At 38.4% G+C, this 22,952-nt stretch overlaps 1 pseudogene; it reads left to right on the forward strand.

Moving 5' to 3' along the window:
- Positions 1-14,702: 14,702 nt before the first annotated feature.
- Positions 14,703-15,543, forward strand: LOC101420164 (GPI-anchor transamidase pseudogene; annotated as a pseudogene).
- The last annotated feature ends 7,409 nt before the right edge of the window (positions 15,544-22,952 follow it).

Raw genomic sequence — 22,952 nt, forward strand, 5'->3', positions numbered from 1 at the left:
GGGGCTATGAAAGTATCCTACATGATCTTGCTATGATGCATATAGGCCATGTAAAATAACATAAAAATTTATAAAATGTATGGTCTAAAATTTAAACCATAGACCATGATTAGTAGCTATGTTTCAATATTTGTACTTCAGTTTTAACATATGTACCATCCACATATATAATGTTATTAAGAGAGGAAGGGGGAAAATGGGGAAGATGTTGGGTATACAGGAGTCCCCTGTATTCAGTACATGACTTTTCTGTAACCTAAAACTTCTCTGAAGACAAAATGAAAAAAGTAAGACACTGGTGAAATAAATGGAAGAAAAGGTCACTGAACATAAAGGACAACAGATCTTACAGTGATAAAAGGCAAATGTCAAAAAAAATTTACATGTATTTTCATTATTTTTATTATCTCAAATTTTTATTTTAAATTTTTATTTATTTTTTGTATTTTATTTTGTATTTTTAAAACTATCATTATTATTTCATTTTCTTGTTAATTTTATTTGGCTACTTTATTGGCTTCATTTTTGAAGAAGCTTTGGATCACAGAAGGGTGACAACTGTGGCAGGGGATGGTCACCGGTGCAGGTTGTCAATGATGGTAGATATATGGAAGGAAGCTCACCTGGGCATACATTTAAGGCCTATAAATGTATTCATATGTTCATGGGGCATTTTCATGGTGGGGGGAGATTCACACAATAACCGAAAGAACATAAATTCCTATACTGGGGAGCTCAATCACATTCTCTAATGGAACACCAAGAATCCCCTGAGTACAGGGGCATTGACTGGTGAAGGAGGATGGTCTATTGATGGGCCCTTGATATTGATAACTGAGCTTATGAACCTTTACTATTAAAATTGTAACTTAGTCTAGTATTACAGAGTGCCTAAGAAGTGCTTCCTGCAAACCTCCTTGTTGCTCAAATGTGGCCTCTCTCTAAGCAAAGCTCAGAATATAAATACATTGCTTTTCCCCACCATGGGACATAACTTCCAGGGATGAGCCTCCCAGGCACTGAGAGATTACTACCAAGCACCAACTAGCAATACAACTGGAAAAAGATCTTGATCAACAGGGGGAAAGGTGAAAACAAATGAGTTTATGTGGCTAAGAGACTTCAAAGTGAGTCAGGAGGTGATTCCAAAGGTGATGCTTATGCGTGTCTCAGCAGGATCTCATTTACTGCTAAAGGAGATACTATCCCCAAATAGTGGGACCCCTGAGGACTCTGGAGACATTCAGACACTCTAGGCAGGACAGATAGCTCAGGATTTTGGTGCCTTGCCAGTGGGCCCTACTTTGGAATTTATGCTCCCCAGTGTGACAGAATTGGACTCAGTTGTGGTTTCCCTACACATGGCTTTTTGTCCTTCTATTTGAACCTATAATTAGTACTAGAGTTGGTAGGCATATGCCCAAGGGATTTAAATCTTTGGGATGTCCATGTGCCAGCTGGGCCCTGAATCTCAACAGAGTTGCAACACCCACTCTCCAGTTCATTGGTCTCACCCAGGACAACTAACAAAGAGGTGATGATGGACAACTACCATACCAAGGAGCCAAAAGAGTCTACAAATGCAAGCAAGAGAGTCCCATCCATTAACCCTATAGGATTGCAGCCCCCTCTCAATTAGAGGTGGAGTGGGCATCACCATCTCCGAATCCTCAGAATTGGGGAATGGACTATGGACTAAATGGACTAAAATAGACTTACATGGACTTACATGGACTAAAGTAAACTTACAGGTATTTTACTATAGACTTATTATGATTCTAGCAATGGAAGAGATTATATCTTTGATGTGAAGGCAGTGGCCACTGGAGGTTCTGAGGGCAGGGAGAGAGAAACACAGGTGTAATACGGGGGCATTTTCAGTACTTGGGAATTGTCCTGAATGACATTGCAACGGCAGATACAGGTCATTATATATCTTGCCATAACCTAAAGAATTGAATGAGAGAGAGTGTAAATTACAATGTAAATTTTAATCCATGTTTAGAGGCCATGCTCCAAAATGTGTTCATCAATTGCAATGAATATACCTCCCTAACGAAGGATACTGTCAATATGGGAAAATGGGAGAAGTGTGGGGAGCAGGGCATATGGAAATCCCCTATATTTTTTATGTATCATTTATGTAATCTAAATATCTTTTTAAAATAATAAAATAGAGGAAATCTAATGCAATTAGAGGGTACCACATCCACAAGAATAGATTATGTTAAGAACATAATCTTTGCGATTCAAAGAAGAACTTCACACTGTCACATGTACTATTTTAGATATTGGCTCAAATGTTCTTCCAAAGTGGCCACTGTGATTTACCCATTTATCTAAAAACAAACATGAACTGGACCCCTAGTTAGAAAAGATGTAGGCAGCAGAAGTCTTTGCCAGAAGAGAAGAGAGAGGGATTTAGTTTTAGACTGAGAAGAGCCTATGTTCAATCAAAGGTCACAGAAACAGAAAAGCAGCTGTCTTAAGATGTACCAGAACTTCCATACACACAAAGAGAACAAGACTAACAAAGGAGATGTCAGGACCAGACCAAAACTAAATCCAAACCAAGTCTAACAATAAACCTGGAGAGCTCAACACAGAGAAAGCAGAGGTCAGATCCAGGAGAAACTTACCCCTGGTGCTCCTTGGGCAGTGAGAGAGCAGTGGGTGCAAAATTTCCCATGGTTACCAATACCTGGGCACCCAGCAGTCAAGGTATGGTGGGAATTTTATCCAGATCCTATTTCTGACTTCAGAAGCTATCAAAAGAAACTGGGTCACCAATAATAACCAAATAAATGGTTTATTGAAAGTGAAATTGTTCAAGCAGGGAGATCTCAAACCCAAGTAATAGTGGCAAAATAGTTAGCAAGTAACATTGGCTTATAAAGATAATTAAGGGATTTCAAATGGGTAAGTTACAATAGTTCATCTACATACAAGTTCTTATTACAAAAAAGGGACTTACAAAGTGGGGAATGATCATGAATTGGTTATTATAGCACGCTTGTCTATTTCTCATAATCAAAATCAGTTTATTACTAATTCTTGCTTAAACTGCTATTTTTGTAGAGTATATTCAATTTTTTTTCAGAAAGTCTCTTTTATTTTTAACTTTTAACATGAGTTCCTATCACTTCTCAGAATGAAGGTGTGGTAGCTTGAAGTTGTATATCCCAGAAAAACATGCTCTTAAATTTAATCCATTTTTGTATGTGTGAATGCATTGTAAATAAAATCTTTTGATGAGCTTACTTCAGTTATGAGTGACACATCTCATTCAGGATGGGTGTTAGTCCTATTACTGGAGTTCTTTATAAACAGAATGAATTCAGTCATGAGAAAGAAAACCACAGAAACAAGAAGCTAGTATCAACAAAACCTGGAAGAGAAGGGAGAGACCGGCAGGTGCCTGATGCCTTACCATGTGGCAGAGAAGCCAAGGATCTCCAGCAGCAAGACTTTGGGAAGAAAGCATCAACTTGATGATGCATTGATTTGGACATTTCTCAGCCTCAAAACTGTAAGCTAATAAATTCCCATTGTTCAAGCTGAATCATTTCATGGTAATTGCTTAAGCAGCCTTGGACACTAAAACAGATTTTGCTACCAAGAGAGGGGGTGCTGCTATTGCAAATACCAGAAATGTGGAAACCACTTTGGAATTCAGTAATGAGTAGAGGTTGAAAGAATTGTGGTGTACTTGATAGAAGAGACCTAGATTGCTTTGAAGAGACTGTTGGTAGAAATATGGATGGTAAATGTGCTTCCAATGAGACCTTAGGCAGAAATGATGAGTGTGTCATTGCAAACTGGAAGAAAGGTGATCCTTGTTTTAAAGTGGCAGAGAACTTGGCAAAATTGCATTCTGATGTTGGTTAGAAGGCAGGAGTTGAGAGTGATGAACTTGGGTATTTGGCTGAGGAGATTCCAAGATAAATTTGGGAAGTACAGCCTGGTTTCTCCTTGCAGCTTTATAGTAAAATGTGAGAGGAAAGGGATAAGCTGAGAATTGAAGTCCTGGGCCCAAAGAAACCAGAAGAAACTCATAGTTTGGAAAATTCTAAGCTTCTGGAAAGTTAGTCTCCAGACATTAGTGCTCCAAGTCAGTGTTTAACTGAACATGGAACCAATCAGACATTTCAGTACAAGTCAAATTTGGAAATGCAAGTAATCAAAAAAGGATTTGTGAAAATTTCTTTGGTATGATGGTTTGGACCCCTGTGTACTATATGCAAAACTAACAAGTTTATTGTGAGATCTGTCTGAACAGAACCACTGGAAGCCTGGGATAAATGGACAGATTGAAAGAAAAATCACTCCAAGGGTTGAACCACGGAAGTTGAGGTCTGGACTGAAGACGTCTTCTTGGGCCAGGAAAGCAGATTCACTCATGTGTGTGAAAAATTTGAGTCTGCCCTGGAACTTGGAGAGGATAGGCTTAGGCTTTCCACCCCACTGTTCAGGAAGAGTGTTACCACCCCAATATTCTCAGAGCCTATTTCACGGGAATTGCTGACAGTCTGGCCACTTCCCCAGTGTTCTCAGAGGGTGGAGCCTTCACCCCAGGGTTCAGGGAGAGCTTAACTCCTGCACAAGCACTTGGAAGGGTGGGGCTGCCACTTTATCAGGCCCAGAGGACAAAACATCTTTCCATAAATGACTCTTAGACCTTAAAATCGAATGGAGTATGCTCTGCAGGGTTTTGGAATTGTTTGGGACCTCTGACCTTTGTTTACCTTCTAATTTCTCCCTGTGGGCATGGGAATGTTTATCTTATAAATGTCCCTCCATTGTTATCTGGAAGCAGATAACTTGTTCGCTAGGTTTCACAGGTCCACAGATGGAAGGACAGATCACACCTCTAATTGATTTTAATAAGTACTTATTGTTACTGAAATGACATAAAGCTTTGGGGATGTTGTGATGGAATGACTGCATTTTGCGTACAGAAAGAACTGTCTTTTTGGGGTCTAGAGGGCAGACTATGGTGGTTTAAAGCTGTATATACCCTAGAGAAGTATGTTCTTAAATTCAATCAATTCTTCTGTGTATGAACCTTTTATAAGTAAAATCTTTTGACAAGAATACTTCAGTTAAATGTGACTCACCTCATTCAGGATGGGTCTTAATCCTATTACTGGAGTCCTTTATAAACAGAAGCAAGACAAAGATAGAAAGCCAGGGAAGCAAGAAGGTGAAACCAACAAAACCTGGAAGAGAAGAGAGAGACCAGCAGACCGTGCCATGTGCCTTGCCATGTGGCACAGGAGCCAAGGATCACTGGTAGCCAGGCTTGAGGAAGAACGCATTGCCTTAATGATGCCATGATTTAGACATATTCTCAGCCTCAAAACCGTGAGCTAATAAATTCCTGTTGTTCAAGCTGAACCATTTCATGACATTTGCTTAAAGAGCCTAGAAAACTGAAACAGTTTCATTCCCAGTACTGCCAACAGAGGCAGGCTATTTATTTTACTTTACAGTGGTAAGCTCTGTCCTATCTCTCTTTTCTTATCAGTCTGGCTAGAAGCTTTTTAATTTTATTTATGTTTTAAAAGATCCAGCTTCCAGTTTCATTGATTTGCTGTATTGTTTTTTGTGCTTCCTGTTTCATTGACTTCCACTTTGATATTTATTTTATTCTTTTCTACTTTCTGGGGGGTTTCATTTGTTATTCTTTCTCTAGGTTCTTAAGGTGGACATGGAGGTCATTGATTTGAGACCTTCTTTTTAAATATAGGCCTTCTGTACTCTAAAATTTTCCCTTAGTATTATTTTAGTGGCATCCCACAAATTCTATGTTTAGTTCTCATTTTCTTTCAGTCAAAGATTCTCTCTAACATCAAAATTAATATCTTCTTTGATCTCTGTGTTTAGAAGTATATTTTTTAGTTTCTAAATATTTTCCCAAGATTTTTGTTCTATTGATTTCTAATTTAACTGTATTTGGCCAGAGGCCACACTTTATATAACTTGAAACACAGTTAAGTGAGTAGGATGAGAGTTCTAATGCAAACAAGAGATCTGAAGTGTGACAAATATCAACATAGTGGAAAATTTTCACACTCTTCTCTCAGATATATTTCCTAAGGATTAAAAGATTTGAATGACAAAATTAACCATTGAGAGAACAATTCAGGAATAAACATTTTTTTTTCAAGCTCAAATAAGGCATTTTCAAAAGTTTCCAAGTTCTGGGCCTAAAAGTAATCTCAACAAACATAAAAATTTTAATAACATATACCACATTCTAGAGCTCCTCTGCAATAAAATATTTTAAAAGTAAAAAAAAACATAGCCTAGAAAGAAACAAATAACCAAGATCATGCTCACAAATACCTGGACATTTCAAAAAACACAATCATGGGTCAAAGAAGAAATCATAATGGACAGTGTTTGTTATTAAATATTAAGTCATAAATTGCAATTATACTCCCAAATAGTAAAACATGTGGAATTCAATTAAAGCAGTTTTTAGAAGAAAATATGCAATCTTACAAAGCTTATAATACAAAACAACAAAGACTAAGAATCATTCCACCTATGAATTTAAAATAATAATAACAAAGTAAATCTAGGAAGAGGAACAAAGAAAATAACAAAACTAAGATCAAATATCAACAAATATAAAAATACAAAGGTGTAAAACAGAGGATCAAGTAAAGCAAAAGGTCATTGTTTTTGAAAAGAATAATTAAATTGAAAAAGCAGTAAGGAGTGATGGGAGCAAGAGAGAGGCAGCTTCCTGGGGCAAGAGAGGGGAATAGGGGGAAGAGTATTTGCAGAGGTTTCTGATTTCTGTATGTAAACATTCCCATCACTGCTGATGTCAATCTACCATTATTACATCACCAAATGCCAAGTTGGGGAGTGATGCCCAGGATTGGCTCTAGCAAGCTGGTACAAACCTGCTCCAGCAAACCACTGAAGAGAAGTCACAAATAAACAATATTAGAAATAAAAAGTAGTAAAGATTTAAAATATTATAAGAAAATGTTCTGAACAACTCTGCCACTAAAGGAAAACTTGGACAAAATGTTCAGTTTTTTAGAGAAACATAACTTACCAAAATAGACCCGAAAAGAAACTTGACTAGAAATGTCAGTAAGATAGTGAATTTGTCATTTAAAATCTACGCACTACTTAACAAAACAAACAAACATCAAACAAGCCCACTGGGATTTAAAATGAATTCTACCAAATATTTAAAGCAGTGGTTCTTAAAAGTCTCCAGAACAGAAGCATCAGCATCACCTGGGAGCTTGTTAGATGTCCAAATATTCAAATGCCAGATCATTCCTACTAAATCTGAAATTCTGGGCATGAGGTCAAAGAACCTGTATTTTAACAAACCCTCCAGGTAATATTGATACATGCTGAAATTGGAGAATTACTATTTTAAGAAAAGATTAATCCCAAATTAGGCAAACTATTTCAGGAAAAAAAAAGATCTTCTCTAGTGATCTCATTTTATGAGGCCAATATAACTTTTATTCCAGAATCAGACAAAAATATTGTAATGAAAGTAAACCATAAGCTGATGTTGTACATGACATAAACCTTCTAAACAAAATATTAGAAAATGAAAGCCACCAATTCTTCTGTGTGTATTTGTTTGTCTCTGTGTACTGTGACGAAGCTGTATATATCCCAGGACTAAAGGATGTTAATATATTGAGAAATCTATTATTGTAACTTATCTAACGAACAAATTAAAGAAGAAAACCATATGATAACCCATATATGTGTGGAAAACATTTTGATATGTTTCAGCACCCATTCATAACAATGATGATAACAATAATGACAGTAAATTCTTAGCAAACTAGAAGTTGAAATGCTTTAATCTGTTCAAAACTATCTGCCAAAAAACCTTCAGTAAACATTTTTTGATGAAATTATGGATATATTCCTTTCAAATTAAGAACAAAATGAGGATGCCTGCAAATTACCATTTCTATTTAGCAGTATACTGGTGATCCTAGTCTATGCAGTAAATTGATAAAAAGAAATAAAATGTGTATAGATTACAAAGGAAAAACCACAAGCTAATTATTTTTTAGATTACAATATTGTGAATACAAAAAACTCAGGATAGGGCGGCGGACTGGCCCAGTGGTTAGGGCATCCGTGTACCACATGGGAGGTCTGTGGTTCAAATCCCGGGCCTCCTTGACCCGTGTGCAGCTGGCCCATGCACAGTGCTGATGGGTGCAAGGAGTGCCATGCCACGCAGGGATGTCCCCCACATAGGGGAGCCCCACATGCAAGGAGAGTGCCCCGTAAGGAGAGCTGCCCAGCGTAAAAGAAAGTGCAGCCTGCCCAGGAATGGTACCGCACACACGTAGAGCTTATGCAAAAAGATGACGCAACAAAAAGAAACACAGATTCCCATGCCACTGACAACAGAAGCAGACAAAAAAGACGCAGCAAATAGACACAGAGAACAGACAAGGGCAGGGGGAGGAAGGGGAGATTAATTAATTAATTGATTGATTAAATTTAAAAAAAAAACTCAGGATACGATACTTAATAGACAAATTAGTGAAGTTCAACAAGGTTGCTGGATTCAAGATCCATATACAAAATATCAATTGCGACGGCTTGCTCGGTCGGTAGAGGTGGGGTTGCTTTGCCCCACGTTGGGCGCCAACTGCGATGGTTTGCTCTGTCGGTAGAGGTGGGGTCTGGCTGCGGACAAGGGGTCGGTCCAGCTCAGGACGAGGGGTCGGTCCCGCTTGGGACGAGGGATCGGTCCCGTTTGGGACGAGGGGTCGGTCCGGCAGCAGACGAGGGGTCGGTCTCACAGGGGTTGTGCGGTTCGGCTGACGGGGTCGCCCGGCGAAGCCGGCGACGAAGGGTTCACCCGGAGAAGCAGGCGATGAACTGGGGACAAGGGAGGCCAGGCCCTTGTCGGGGGCTCTCAGGACTGGAGGGCACACGGCAGAAGAACTACCGCGGAGACGAGGTAAACACACAGGTCCACTTTCTTGAGGGAGAGGCAACAGTTTTATAGGGGCTGGGGAAGGCTGATTGGTCGAAGCCACGCCCTGTTCTGATTGGTTGCCGGAGAAAGGTCAGTGGGCGGTACTGGACAGGGGAGGGGTGGTGATTAGGGATTGGCTGTTGCTGTTGCTGGGGGAAGTGGCAGGGTTTAGGGATTGGTGGCTGCTGTTGCTGGGGTAGAGAGCAGACTGGAGTTTCCCACCCACGCCTGGCTGTTGCTGCTGTCGGGGGGAGGGAAAAGGGCAGACTGGATTTTTCCGCCCTGCGCCTGCGCAGGGAGAAAAAAAGAAGAAGGGTGCCGCCCCACAAGGCATCGTGTGGCGCCATCCAGGAAGAGGGGCGGCCGCGGAAGCATGGCTGCCGAGAAGGGGAGACCCGAGGGCACTCTGCGCCCATGCCGACCTTCCTTCAGGGGTGGCAGTGGGCCCGACCAACCACCCTATTATGGGGGCAGCGGTTTGGAATAGGCCTACCGCAGCTGCCGCCCCTCGCCAGGCCAGCAAACCACACTTCAGCCCGAGGGGTGACCGCAATCAATAAAGTTCCTCTGCAATAGACCTCATTCACAATTATGTTAAAATTCTGAAGTCAATTAGGAATAAATCTAACAAAATAAGCAAGATATACAACCCTATTTATTTAGAGATGTCAACCCTAAATAAATGGAGAATACAGAAATTTTGGAAAGGGATGACTATTTCTAAGATGTCATTTCTTCCGAAATTTGGGTTGCCAGATTTAACAAGTAAAGATATAGGATGTAGAGAAGAGATCAGAGTGTCGCAGCTGGAAGGTGGAAGAAACCACGTTCCAGATGAGGGCCTCAAGCTGAAGATGGACGCATACAGAGGAAATGAAACAGTAGATGCGCAAAGATGTGCTTTCCTCCGTAAGGAACTTGCTCACACATGTGGCCCTGCTGCAGGCCATTCTTCTTATCTTAAAGAAATGGGGCAGTTTCTGAGGTTTGGACATCATGTGAATGTGTGAGATGAAGAACCTGGTTACAGTTTCGTCTCCCATCTGCAAAGGAATTGGCCCAGAAAGATGTAAAAGACTCTAATTGAATGGGCATAAAAATTCTACTTGTTAAAAACTCACTTGAGTCTGGTGACCAACCTTTGTGGATAAAATACAAAACTAGTTGAGAAGTATGAAAAAATTTCTTGTTGTCAGAGTGTGTCCTTATTATGCCTGTGATATTCAACCTCTGTGAATGTTGTACAAGTATAAAGAATGTAAAATTCCATTTTCTTGCAAGTATTCTAAGGGAATTATGTCTGAAATGGCACTGTCTTGGCAGTTATTTCTGTTTACCTGTTTACTTCTGTCAGGAATGTATTTGCAGAGAGTCCCTTACAATATACTTGTTTTGTGGAAGTCAGAACAAAGACATTTAAATATAGCACTATTAGTCTATACTTTTAATAAATGTCTAAAGAAGGAGAAAAGATATAGGATATAAATATAGATATGTCAGTAATTTTTGTATTTCAGTAAAATTTGAATTTTAAATAAACAATGCCTAACTTTTTGTATAAGTATATTCAAATTATTGCATGGGACATACACAAAAAAGTCTTGCATGAGACATAAATATATTTATTATGTATATTTGTATTTATGTCTGTATACATTTATATTAATGTAAATGTGTGTGTGTGTATATATACATAATTTGTTTATCTGAAGTCCAAATTTTACTGGGCATCCTGTATTTTATCTGTCACCCCTGACCCAAATGAATCTATTCAATACAACCCAATTCAGTTCTGAAAAGATATCTCATGGAACTTGAAATTGTTCCTAAAAATTATTAATGAAGATTAAAGCATGTAATGTATAAATGAGAAAATAGTTTTTCCAAGAATAATGGTTAGGTTTTTGCCTTAGATCTGTATGACTGAAGAGACATTTCCAAGAAGTCTGACCTAAAACAAAGGGAGAGGCTTTCTCAAAGAAAGAGAAATTCGGTTTTTCACCCCAGAACTCAGAAACTTCAGGTTGCTTATACCTGCATTGGCCTATTGATTCTTGCCAGGTACAGCAACAAGAGAGGAAAGAATGACCCCCACATCATTGGTCCCTTCTTCAATTCACATTCTCCTCTTTCTGTTAAGAGTGCTTTCAAGTTGAGACAATAAAATGCAAGAATGAACCTACTATAATTTGAAAATGAATCATGATAGCAATAACATCATTCCAGGCATGATCTGATCCAAGCCCCACCTTGTGGATAGGTCCATCATCTCATGAGACAGATGGTATTGAAGATCTAAGATCAATTTAGGACTCCATCTTGGTAGATAGGTAGAACCCCATTACAGGAAATCTGGGGAAAAGGCATAGCTAGATACAAATGCAACTGGGTAGAACTTGTTTCTGTTAGCATTCTTTAGATGCAAGAAACAAAAATCAACCCAGCCCAACAAGTATAGAGGTATGTACTGGAGGATCAAAGGATATTAGACACCTTTACACAATTGTCAAGCCAATCTTGAAAAATTCAGGAGCCAGGGTATCTCCAGGGAGAGTGGAAACTAATGGACAGCCACAGCCAGATGAGATAGATCAGCTCCAACTGCTTTTTCCACCTTTTGGAATTCCAGAGGAGACTCAAAGCCCAAGGAGAAAGAAAGCATCTGATAGGTAGAGCTTAAGTCATATGTCCATCCATTGGCCAGGAGAAAACAAGATATACTGATTGATAGCCTTATGACTATTTCCAATAGTGAAGAAGTAGCTTTTCCAATATGAGTTCAGGACACTGTCTCAAAAGAAGGGGAAATGGATATCTGGCAGACACAAACAACAGATGTCCACTATATGATTGAAGAATACAGAATTTGGGAAATGTACTGATGTAGAACAGTGTTATGAATGCCAGTTGAACCTTGATGCAAAAAGATTCTTTTAAATAAAACAAACGAAGCTCCCAAGGTTAATCATCCTAGGAAGTGGTTAATACTAGAACAGAAAATGAGATGGGCCTCTGGCTACAGAAGGACATTTCTGTCTCCCCTCTTTTGGGTTACTGGTGGTTTTTGCATTTGCCATCATGTTATCCTAGATCTGCCCCTGCCTACAGTGGCTGCTGGGAACATCTGCTTACTGTGTGAAGAGCAACAGCAACAACAATGAGAATAGGAAAGCTGTTTTCTGGAGCTTTCAGTATCCATAATAGTGCTTGTAGAGTTCTCCCATGTCAAGAAAGGTACCGCTGAAGGACTGGAGGATGAGTGGTTCAGGCCAAAAAAAAAAAGAACTCCCTACCTCACACACACATACACACTCTTTTAAAAAATCATTTTGACTGCAGGAAAGAGAATTTTCTTTGCCCAAGGTCAGAATGGAGCTTCATCAGTGGTGACCAGCTGTATTAGTCAGGGTTCTTCAGGGAAACAGAATCAACAAGAGATATCTGTCAATAGTAAGAGATTTTTATAAGAGTCTCTCACGCAGCCATGGGGATGCACAAGTCCAGGTTTCACAAGCAGGCTGCAACCAGGGGCCCCAGTGAAAGTCCACTGAAGGTCCTTGATGAGTACTGGGAGACGCTGGCTGTCCAAAGACGAGCTGGGAAATTCTCACTCAATGCTGGAAACACTTCCCCTTTTAAGGCATTCAACTCATTCGAAAAAGCGTCACTCATTGCTGGTGGCAATCTCCCTGATTGACACAATTGTAATCAGCTATCTATGATTTACCACTGCAGTAAAGTCAATGGTGACTAAAGTCCATAAATGCCCTTGTTTTACAATTAGCCTAGTGCTTGCTTGACCAAACAACAGGACACAATTACCTGGACAATTTGGCACATTAGCCTAACCATCACACCAGCAGTAGACTTGTGGTTATCTCAGCAGCAGCATAGTATATAAGCAAATGGGAGTGAAGAAAATTCTTATTCCAGAGCAAGCAAATGCAATCTACACTTTTAGTGAAAATCCATTTAACTATTCTTACATAAAGAGACAACAGTTAAAAAGGCAAAGAAGCAAACAGAAATATACATATATATATATATATTTGCAATTAATATTTCCAGCAGTTTCTCATTTACCTTTTAGTTTGTTTAAGGTATTCTTTAATTAAGAAGTTTGTCATTTTTACAAGGTCAAAAACATTGCCCTTTATCTCTATAATTTCTTCCATTTCTTCTATGCATGGAAAGTATTTCCCTGCAAAAGACCAGTGTTATGGTATCTATAATTCAACTTTAAACAACATTTACATAGACAGTGTACTATTATGTATGTGCTACTTGAGTTAAGCTACATTTTACGTGTGATCATTTGCTTTAATCAGGAATTTGCATCCATAAAGTAGTATGTAATCATAAAGGTCGCATTCCAAAAACTACAAGTGCTTTAACAAGCTTATCTCTGTTCAATATCAGATTTTTGCTAAACAGTACCTAAATGTTAAAAAGGGTTTTTTTTGTTGTTGTTGCTGAAAAACATTCTTATTACTTAAATTAATGGCATTTGAGATATGCACATGAATTTAAAAATTTCAGACATTTCCCACATTTGCACAAACAGTAGGTAAAAATCTAAGAAGTACAATGTCCTGTTCACTTAGAGAAGGTATAAGATTTGATCTCTGATATCTTGCCTGCTTTCCATTCAAGTCTTGATTAATAAAGTTCTGCCTGTGTGGTAGAATTTGGTCTGAGACTCTCTTTGCTTCTAACCTGATAGAGAAGTTATAGGGAAGTAATTAATCCTCACCCATCTCTACCCTTTGGATGCTACTGCTATTTTTTTTAAAAATAACCTAAGAGTTGTTCGTGGTCAAAATGGCAAGAATCAGTTAACTCTTCACCTGTGTTTTCTTTTGATATGTGTTCTGTCTTTACTGTCTGTCTCATTCCTGATCCATCTGGAATTTTAAATCTCAGATGGCTACAGGAGCTGAACCACGCGTTAGATAAGCCTGTATAAGACCACAGGAGGCAGGGAGACTTGTGCCAACTCTCAGCACACCAGGGGGCCACCATGACTCTGTTTCTGCCAATTGCTGCCATCTGGGAATGAGAGTCCAGTGCTGTTGTATCTTCTGATTTACATTTTTTTCCCCGATTTTTTTTAACCTTAAGTTTTTTTGGAAAATTTTCTGATTTTTATATTATCATGCAATCAACAATATTTATTTGTGGCCCAGATACTAGGGTGAACAGTTTACAAGCTGTGGTTTATGACAGAAGAGGTGGCTCTAATAGAGTTTTTCTCCAAGGAGACGATTTTTGACACAAAACTGTTTTTTGAAAACTATACCCGTTCTTGTTAAGATTTTATCTTTCCTTTATCAAACACTATACACTTATACCAGCAGCTGTCCCATTGATCTGTACATACGTCTATCAATTTCACATTAGTTTTATAATAAATTCCATGTAATGATTTTAACTATTCTTTTCAAAAGCATTTATATGAAAAATTACTCTCATCTATTTAGAAGCCAGTTTCCCCTCATTGGTATTGTTTTCCAAAGCTTTCACCACTATTTATTTTCTGCAACTTAAGAATAACCTTGTCCATTTCCAACAATATCCCTGTGAAATTTTTATGTGAAATTTTCACTTCAAAGTAAAGTCATTTTTATTTTCCTAAAAAATTATTTTATTTATTTAAGGCTCTTATTGATACAACTGCATGCCCCTGTTGTACATGCATTGGGTAATAATGACACACAGCTACTCCCTTTGCCGGGCTGCAGCTATTGTCCTTCGCAGCTTGGTCACTAGACAGATTGAGGATCAAGGAGAACAATTCTTTAGAAGTGACCATATATACAAGTGGGCCCTTTTGTCATGCACATCCCGATTCTGGTTTAATTATCAACATGTTGCAAACACACTTTCTGTTTGTCGAAGCATCGAGAGACTAGGTATTCCTGGCCATCACACTGTTCTAATGCTTGCAGATGATATGGCATGTAGCCCTGGAAATCCCAAACCAGCTTAAGTGTTTAGTCACAAGAATATGGAGCTAAATGTGTATGGAGATGATGTGTTAGTGCATTATAGAAGCTATGAGGTAATCGTGGGGAATTTTTTATGGGTCTTAATTGGAAGGATCACGTAGTGTTCCTAGGAAGAACACGTAGTGTTCAATTGGAAGAACACGTAGTGTTCTTTCTGCAATATTCTTATTTATATGACTGGACGTGCTGGAAATGGTTTCTTGAAATATCAAGGTTCTGAAGAAATTAAAAATATAAGAACTTGCTGACGGTTTTGAGCAAATGTGGCAGAAAAGATGCTACATTGAGCTACTATTTATTATTAACACTTGTCAAAGAACACCTATGTATGATCAATTTTATTCTCCTGACATAATGGTTCTAGCTAGTAGCCAAGTGGGAGAAGATTCACTCTCTCAACTACCTGATCCTGTGATTGGAGACCATCTTCTGGACTTCCCTCAAATAAATAGTAATAAATCCAATGACCTTGAAAGTCTAAGTCCAAAGAGAAAGGAAATATACATAGATAAATGTTGTAGAGAACAATATAATAAGTGAAGGATTTAGAGAGTAATTGGGGAGGATATGTTTTAGGTAGGAGAATGCAGAAGTCTTTTTTTTGTAAAGGAAAACATATTAAAAGTAACATTCACAATCAGCCTTAATACAAATGTTGTACAAATAAGGTTCTGCCCCCCCATTCTCTAGCCTTCATTCTATCTTCTGGTGATCAAACTTATAGCTATTAACTCTATGACTTTGCTCATTATATTTAGAATATATTAATGAGATTATATAATATTTGTCCTTTTGTGTCTAGTTTGTTTCACTCAACATACTGTCCTCAAGGTTCATCCATGTTGTCATATGCATCACGACTTCATTTTTTCTTAACAGCTGAATAATATCCCATCCTATATTTATATCACATTTTGTTTATCAATTCATCTGTTGATGGACGCCTGGGTTGTTTCCCTGCCACTATGAACACGGATGTGCAGATGTCCATCCATGACCCTGCTTTTCGTTTCTCTGAGTAAATACTAAGAGTGGGATTGCCAGATTGTGAGGCAAATCTATATTTAACTTCCTGAGGAACCACCAAACTGTCTTCCACAGCAGCTGCACCATTCTTCACCCCCACCAACAGTGAAAAAGCACTCTTATTTCTCCACATCCTCTCCAACCGTTTCTGAGGCCATAAGTCCAAAATCAAAGCACCAGCAGGGCCATGCTTTCTCGCAGAAGTCAGTCATATTCTTGTCCTGGGTTGCCACAGTCCTTGGGCTTCCTTGACTTGCATCTCTGTCTCCCATCCCCAGGTGATCTCCCTCTCTCCTCAGGTCTGCCCTTCTGGTTTCCTGCTTCTTCCTTCTTGGCTTTCTCTGACTGAATGTGTCCAAATTCCTTCTGCTTATAAAGGACCTCAGAAATCCTGATTAAGGTCCACTCTGTTTCAGTTGGGCCACAGCTTAAATAAAAAATAACATCTTTGAAAGGTCCTATTTACACATGCCTCACACCAGAGGAATGTGGATAAGATTAAGAACATGTCTTTGCTGGGGTACATAATTCAATCTATCATACCGCCAAAAGGCAATACCATCCAAAAAGTTATGAAACTATGAGTGCTTATTTTTATTGCCTAGTAGATGAAATGAGAGGCCCAAGTGAACCTCGCATAGAATTTAGGTCAGATAATATAAAAATAATAATTAAGTTTTTTCAAGCGTGGCTAAGCATGTATCTTTAACTTCATATCAAATCAATGAATAGAGATGATAATTTATCCCTGTTTTATGGCTACATCTAAGACAACTGAAGTGTTGAGATGCTCAACAGCATGCCCAATCCCAGCACTGCCAATCCCAGGACCCAACATGCCTTCACAGACCTTTACTGACCCATGTCCATACTGCTCCTCAGTCAGGCTCTCTCTGTCCACCCGGATTCTACCCTGGATTACCTGTGAGCCCTATAGATATTCCTAAACTCTCTGAGCTTCAGGTGTCTTGCAGGAAAATATGCTAATGGTTTCCATGGACCTGTGATCATGGCTGTGAAGAATTGACATTTGCTTAAAAAATAATAGGCAATCAAATATTCTAATTTTTCCATAGTTCAGAAAACCTATCACCATGAGCTTGTAATATAATAAACCATTCTCAAACTTCTGTGAGATCCTTGTCTGTTGGTTCTCAACTCCACATTGACACTTCCTTTTCTTTATAGCTAAGGGAACAGGAACAGGTTATTTTCCAGAATCCATTGACATTTTCTTGTTTGGTTCTGCCAATCAGAGGTACGTACATGCAAATGAAAGTGGGAGACCAAAGACCATGTCTTCCTGTTTCTGGCACTGGCAGTGTTAGCAACTGCCAGTGGCCAGGATTCCTGGGCTTCCTGCAGCTTCAGTGAGCCTATGGGCTCCAGGCTCCCTCTTGCAGTGGTTCCAACAGTAGAAGTGTTTCAGCAGGCTCAGCAGGAAATGCATAGGCCTTCTGGGAACACCATTAAACCCATTTGTTCCCCAGTGTTAGGACAGCTAGTGACTTTCTGCAGTATCTGATTTCTGGGTATCCTCCTCTTTCTATTTTTGCTCCTCCAAGTTTTCTAATACTTTTGCAAAGAATTCATCATATTAAATTCTCTTTGTTTTAAATATTTAGAGTGGTTCCTATTTTGCAAATGGATTGATACACTTCTGAGAAAGTATTTCAAGTTTTTAGGTGATAATTGTACTAAACTGGTATTTGCTATGTATACAATTCTATAAATAAACAAATACCAATAGTATGATTATAGAACCAATTACAATTGATTAACTAAATGATCTCCTCCATTTTGAGGGGAAGGTGGTATTGCAAAGCATATTTGTTGCCTTTATGATTGTAAGCTGTTTCCCTTATATGAGAATATGCATTTTTAGGTTACTATTTTATTAAAATAATAATCTAGCTCAAAATAAACTTTGGGTAGAGGGTATAGCTCATTGGAGAGTGCCTGCTTCCCATGTACAAGGTCCCGGGTTTGATCCCTTGTACCTCCTAAAAACAAACAAACAAACAAAAAAAATGAAAATAGACTCCTCTGTCAAAAACTAAAAATGAGCATTTATTCCTTTTTCTCAGTACTGTGCTCAAAGGAAGACCGTGTGTTTTAATGAAAGAAGCATGAACTTTGGAAATAATATCAATATAATAGGTAATATTTTCAACATAAGACATCTACAAATCAATAAGTACTTCAAGTACACATACAACCAGGGCTAGGAAAGTCATGCTTGACTTAGTAGTCAAACTATAAAATTAAACTCAGTGGCTGTTTTGTGTCAGGCTATTTCTCAGGTATATACTTGTCCTAATTCAGTTGTACACTTCTGGGGCTTCAGTGGGAATATCAAGAACTAGTCAAAGAAACTATTTATTTTCACATTAGGTAAAAGAAAAACACAACCAAAACTGGCTAGTATAATATTATTTATAGAAGTGTTCTACTAGAGATGTATATATTATTTGATTACTGGGAGTAGAACAAGAACAAGTGCTAGGACAGACACCAAGTTACACATCAGCTCTTAGAGCAAGTCCTTCAATCGAAATGGAAAAGTTTGTTTTCCAAAACTGCCCCTTGGTTTTATTTCTATCCATTTCCTAGCTGTAATGACTAGGGCATTTCTGAATCTGGTTTGTTCTGATTCCAGACACATGAAAAAGTTGTATCCATGGCTATCAGATGATAGTGGCATGTGGAAAGACACAGCTTAAAATGATAGAATATTAAAGTGTATAGAGGACCACAAAGAGCTTTTGTTTATATGGGTTAATCTATCAATATTTATGAAATTTGAAAAAAAAACAAGAAGTGTTTAAAATATATATTAATTCATTTAAAAAGCAATAAGCTCATTAATTGTTAACATAGTTACATAAATAATATATTTTTGAAGAATCATATATATCTCCAAACAAAAATAATTTATGGGAAAGGGCAGCATTATTTTACATTTTGCAAATCTCTTTAATACTTGGCTTAATAAAAACAGCAGGATTCTCATATCTTTTTCTCTAGTAAAACTGCTGTTTATTAACACATCATTTAGCCCTTGGAAATATCCACTGTACAATCAAGAATGAGAGTGAGCAAAACAAGTAGATATTTAGCATTATTATGAAAATAGTATTCACTTCCATAGGTTCCTCAACAAAGCATTTCAAAACTACTGCCCTAGCTTACACCATGGTTTCAACGTATTTCCCACTGTAACAGGTATAACAATTTTCTCATGCATATTTTCATAGATATCTTCAGATACTAAAGAAAAATAATAGGATGATCACTAAGTAAAACAAATAATGCCAGACATTTTTGGGTATGGGAAAGAGAGGGTGCCCAGAGCAGATGTGTGGTATTCATGCAAATGTTTTACAAGGAACTAGATAAGGATTACAAATAATAGGCAATACCTTGCAGTCTGCTACAACTCTATTATCTTTGATTCAATAAAGCAAAATAAAATGTGAGTGACAATAATACTCCAAAGATATCTTGTATCTGTTAGGCTCTGAATTATTTCTTTAAGCAAATAATTTGAGTTTTGGCATTTTAGCAATTCCTTGAAACCAATTATTTGAAAACACTCCTGTGGCAATTTGAAGTTTTGCAAATCCCAGAAAAGATCATGTTCTTAAATTAATACATTCTTATGGGTGTGGGACCCTGTATTAAGGGATCTTTGGATTAGATCACTTTTTTATTAGATCATCTTAGAATCTTTGAAGCACTAAACCCTAAAGGATTGCACTATGTCAGTGAAGTGTAGTGCAGGTTGGGTATCTGCCCTCTTGCTGGAAGCTTATATAAGTGCAGAACTGAAAGCAAAAATGCATAGAGAAAAACAGCCATCATTTAAACTCTGCCATGTGAGAAAGAAGACTGCAAGAAGACAGAGAACCCCTGAGAGGCTGAGAGAAAGGCCAAGAGAAACACCAAGAGGCTGAGAGGCAAGAGGCAGGACTCTGTGGAGTAGACCTGAAGTGAGAAGAAACCACCATTTTGCCTTGCCATGTGGCAGAAGTCCAGAATCTGACCAGCAGCTGACCTTTGGTGAGAAAATATCCCTGATAATACCTTGATTTGGACATTTTAGCAGCCTCAGAACTGTAAGCTTTTACTACAATAAACCCCCATTATAAAAATCAATGCATTTCTGGTATTTTTGCATTGGCAGCTGTGATGGTTAGGCTAATGTGATTAAAGTTAACATAAAATTACAGCAACCCAATCTAAGCAGAAATAACAATGTCCTGGAATCTTCAGGAATGAACGTTTGGGTCACCCCACCATGCAAAGAACCGAGCCAGCTGAAGTGCTTGCTGTGGGTAACAGGAACATGGAATGAGTAGTGGAAGAGTGTAGTGATAAATATGAACTTTGACCACATGACCAGTTACAGAAATGAGGGCTGTAATAGTCATGAATCTTTCTTCCTTCTTTCACTATGAGTATCATTGTATATGTACACAAAAATAATTTCTTTGTTTTCTTCCTGTCAAGTTTAAGAGTGAATATTACCCAAGGACTTGCACCCTATTCTGTAGGGAATTAATCCCTTTCTGATTCTACACAGGAGAGTTGAACATTGTTAGGGCAAATATATATATATGCAAGTCTGTTTATGCTTTAAAGTAATGTGTACAGTTGCTGAGTTGACAAGGGTGGACTGTGATAGTTAGGCTAATGTGTTAACTTGGCAAGGTAATTGTGCCCAGCTGTTTGGTCAAGCAAACACTGGGCTAATTGTAATACAAGGACATTTATGGGCTTTAGTCTTCAGTGAGTTTACTGCACAGATGGCTGATTACATCTACATCAACCAGGGAGATTGCCATCAACAATGAGTGACGCTTTATCTAATCAGTTGAATGCCTTAAAAGGGGAAGTGATTTCAGCATTCAAAGAGAACTTCCAAGCTCGTCTTTGGACAGCCAACATCTCCCTGAAACTCATCAAGGACTTTCATTAGACTGTCATCAGAGTCCCTGGCTTGCAACCTGCCTGCAGAACCTGGACTTGTGCATCCTCAGTCTCAGAAGAGACTCTCGTAAAATCATACTATTTAAAGATATCTCCTATTGATTCTGTTTCCCTAGAGATTCCTGACTAACACAGCAGCCTTTGGCACACGACTCCTAACACTTTTGAATGCTTTTATTATGCATTATTCAGATAGAAACTCATCATTATCTTCTTCAGGTGGCTGATGGAGGTAAGGTGTATACTATTCCATACATTCATTTATTCTTTTTATATGTTGTTGATGACAATTGCCAAGAAGCTCACTTTTTATTAATTTATATATTTTCAATACAAAAGTATAAATGCATATATATACACATACATATATTGCATGTATATGCATGTATTCATTCATTCAATATGTATTTACAGAGGGCCTCTCCAAAATGTGGCAGGCACTGTTCTTGGCACTTGAGATACAAAACAGAACACAAATTCCTGCCCTCTTGAGACTTGCATTCTAGAGAGGGGAGACATGTAGTACAGATGAATAAGTAAAATACTTCTTCCATTACATGGTGAGAAGTATGAAAGAAAAAGTAAAGGAAGGAATAGAAAATATTGGGGATGACTGAAAAGATGACATTTAAGCAGTCTATTTTGGGAAGGGTTTTCTTAGCAAAGGAAATAGTGACTGCAAAGACTGTTGAGGATAGAAGCTTGTGTAGTTTTCGAGAAACACAAAGCTAAGTGAATAGTCGGTGAGGTGTGAATAATGATATGATCTGACTTCCTTTTTAATACCCTTCCTTTGACTTTGTTGAAAATAGACTTAAAAGAAAGCAAAGACAGAAGCAAGAAGACCAGTTCCTGGACTATTGTAATAATACGAACAACAGATGATGTAGGTTGTAGTAGAGATATTAAATGGTCAGATTTTAGATGTATTTTGAAGGAAGGAATATGGGGCATAAAGAGAATTCTTCTCTTTAGAAGAATTAAACATGAGTTTGGATAAAAAAGAATGGAGGGAAGCAGATGTGGCTCAACTGATAGAGCGTCCGTCATACCATATGGAGGGTCCAAGTTTCGATCCCCAGGTCCTCCTGACCCACATGGTAAGCTGGCCCATGCGCAGTGCTGCCGCATGCAAGGAGTGCTGTGCCATGCAGGGGCGCCCCCACATAGGGGTGCCCCATGCGCAAGGAGTGCATCTGGTAAGGAGAGCCGCCCCACATGAAAAAAGCACAGCCCACCCAGGAGTGGTGCCACAAACCTGATGAAGAGCTGATGAAGCAAGGTGATGCAACAAAAAAGAGACACAGTTTCCCAGGGCCGCCTGATATTGCAAGCAGATGCAGAAGAACACACAGTGAATGGACAGAGAGAGCAGACAACAGGGCGGGGGCGGCGGGCAGGGAGGGAAGGGGAGAGAAATAAATGAAATAAATCTTTAAAAAAGAAGAAGAAGAAAGGATGGAGTCATTCACTGAGATGGCAAAGACTGTGAGTGTGAGTAAAAAATGGGGTGAAGCCTTGTGGGGCATTTTAGTGGGATCCCTGTTGATTTATTCATGCCTTAGGAGTGGATGGATAGATGATAGATAGATAGATAGATAGATAGATAGATAGATAGATAGATAGATAGACAGACAGATAGATAGATAGATAGATAGATATAATATAGCATATTCTAAATATTTGCCATGAGCTACTAAAGAAGTAAGAATTACTTTATCTAAATTAAATGCTTTTATGGACCAGGAAACACCTGTGTTCAGATCCCATTTCTTTCTCTAACAAGGTATTTGAGCAAGTCATTTAACCTTGTCATATCTGTTTCTCTAGTTGGTAAAATGAAAAATTGGATCAAATAAACTCTTTCAGTCCCTGCCTAGATTCAAGTCCCAGCTCTACCACATCATGGCTGTTTTCCTCTATGCCTGTTT

Source organism: Dasypus novemcinctus, chromosome 11 (assembly GCF_030445035.2).
Source record: "Dasypus novemcinctus isolate mDasNov1 chromosome 11, mDasNov1.1.hap2, whole genome shotgun sequence".
Lineage (NCBI taxonomy): Eukaryota > Metazoa > Chordata > Mammalia > Cingulata > Dasypodidae > Dasypus > Dasypus novemcinctus.